The sequence below is a fragment of the Lepidochelys olivacea genome, assembly GCF_965140295.1.
Source record: "Lepidochelys olivacea isolate rLepOli2 genome assembly, chromosome: 8".
Taxonomy (NCBI): Eukaryota; Metazoa; Chordata; order Testudines; family Cheloniidae; genus Lepidochelys; species Lepidochelys olivacea.
The window spans coordinates 74,524,570-74,527,195 of NC_140418.1; positions in this window are offsets into that span (position 1 = coordinate 74,524,570).

Sequence of the window (2,626 nt, forward strand, 5' to 3'; positions counted from 1 at the left end):
TTTGGTAATTTACTTTGTTCTGTCTGTTATTACTTGGAACCACTTAAATCCTACTTTTTGTATTTAATAAAATCACTTTTTACTTATTAATTAACCCAGAGTATGCATTAATACCTGGGGGGTGGGGGGGAAACAGCTGTGCACATCTCTCCTTCAGTGTTATAGAGGGTGAACAATTTATAAGTTTACCCTGTATTTGGACCCGATTGGGAACTGGGCATCTGGGTGTTGGAGACAGGAACACTTCTTAAGCTGTTTTCAGTTAAGCCTGCAGCCTTTGGGGGACGTAGTTCAGACCTGGGTCTGGGTTTATAGAAGGCTAGCGTGACCGGCTCAAAACAGGCAAGGTTCCCAAGCTGGCAGGGAAAACGGGTTAGAAGTAACCTCAGCACATTAGTTGGCAGTCCCAAGGGGGTTTCTGTGATCCAACTGTCACATCCGTCATGCACCAGTAGTACAAGGTGGGTCAGGGTAGAGGCCGAAAGGATGTTGAATAGGGTGTCCATCAGCTCAGCCATCTCCTCCACCTCCAGGCCCAAGTTCTCTGCCACTCAACAAAGCAAGGCCTGGTGATCCTTAAAGTCATCTGGCGGACTCACCTAGAGGGGCCTACAACTGCCTCATCCAGGGACGAAGATGAAGACTGTACCATAGGTGGTGGGCTCTGGTCCTCCTCCTCCACTGTGCAGGGTGGCTTAGGAGTGGTCACAACTTCCTGAGCCTCGGTCTCTGGGCGTGCTTCCCGCACCAAGCCCAGTGCTGTCGATGCCGGCAGCTGCTGCTCTGAGATGGTAGCTGACGAGTGAAGTGGTGGCTGCATAGCCATGACTGGAACTTCCCATGCGTTCCAGCCAGGCCACTGCACTCGCCACTGACCTGGCTGCCACTGCACCAGCGCTACAGTCTCGGTCGCCCAGTCACCCCCATTGGGTTCTAGCTGAGGGGCTAAACCTTCCCTCAGTACTGGAGGAACCGCCCTCCAGAGACCACGAAGGTGCTGTGGATGCCTGGATCTGCTTAGAGATCACGGATAAAGGTGTCTGGTGCACAGTACAAGAGAACTGGTACCAGTGGCATGGAGACTGGTGTCAATACCAGGGGGACCAGGGGCAGGACAAAGAACACTCCCACCATGTAAGCAACCTGGATCAGAGACGAGACGGTGACTGGCGGGGAGGTGAGCAGTAGTAAGGGGATCTACATCTCCCTCTTGATGATCCATGTCGAGACGACGGGGACCGCGATCGCAGTGCCAGAGACCGATGGCGAGCCCCAGATGATCTCAGCGGTGGCTCGGTGACTGGCAGTGCAGAAGTGGAGAGCATGTCATTGTCTCAGGGATCGGCGGCGCTCCACTGCTACATAAGGAGTCTTATCGGTTGGCTTTCCCTCTTGAGGAGTCTTTGCTGAAGCCTGCAGCCCTTGCTGCATCGGCGGTGTAGGCAGAGGACTTTGCTCCTTCGATGCCAGGGAAGCACGTGAAGACATTTGTGCTGGCAGGGGAGCTAGTCTGATACTGCTTCCCAAGAGTCAGAGAACCTTTCATAGGGCTAATGTCCCCAGTGGGAGAAGGCTGACTGTGGGACTCCGGGGTAGATGGCTGTCCCGAGGCGGGTGTTTTGCCCACTGCCACATGACTCTTTCTTTCCCACTGCCAGGGAGCCTTGCTTCTTGGCCTTCTTCGGCACTGGCACCAGGAAACAGTGCCAAATGGGATTTGGTGTCGGGGTGCACATCGTACTGATGCCGAAATGGGGGTCACTACACAGGCGTAGGCCTGTTACAGTCTGCGCAGGGCTTGAAGCCTGGAGACCAGGGCATGTCCTGCGAGGGGCACAATCCCCGCTGGGACTCTAACTATTAACAACTAAACAAACACTAACTACTAAAGAATCAACTATATACAAGACCTTAAGACACGAAGTCCAAAGGAGAAAAAACTGCTAGCCCTTGCTAAGCAAGGAAAGGCGTTCTGACTAACCACCACGGACAGTAAGGAGGAACTGAGAGGGCATAGGGTCAGCGGTGTCTGATATACCAGCACATGGGCATGGCACTCAAGGGGGCACCACGGCCAGCCCTACGGATACCACTAAGGCAAAAAATCTCCGATGACCGCGCACATTGGCGGGCACACACTTAGAATGGAATTGTCATAAGCAAGCACTTGAAGAAGAAATAAATTTTCACATTTACCCAAGGTTCCTTTCATTGCATTGGGCTCACCTGTGCTCTACTGCCAGGACTGATGTGGAATCTCAAACAGGTCCTGGGTCATAGGACCCTCTATCTGAATGTCTCCCATCCTTCTCTTCTTCCTCCTCCATCTTCTCCACACTGTTCATGGCAGAGATCTGTCTCAGGCTCCTCAGAAGCATCTATGGTGATGTGCAGGGTATTGGTGGGGTCTCTGCCAAGTATGGCATGCAGTTCTGTGGAAAAGCAGCAGGCCTGCAGCTTGGCACCGGTTCAACTACTGGCCTCCCTAGCCTTCTGATATGCCTTATACTGTTCCTTCATTCACACAGCACTGCTGTTGGTCCCTGTCATACCCTTTCTTCTGCATCCCCTAAGTAATCTGCTCATAGATATCCACATTTATGTGACTGGTCTGGAGCTGTGCCTG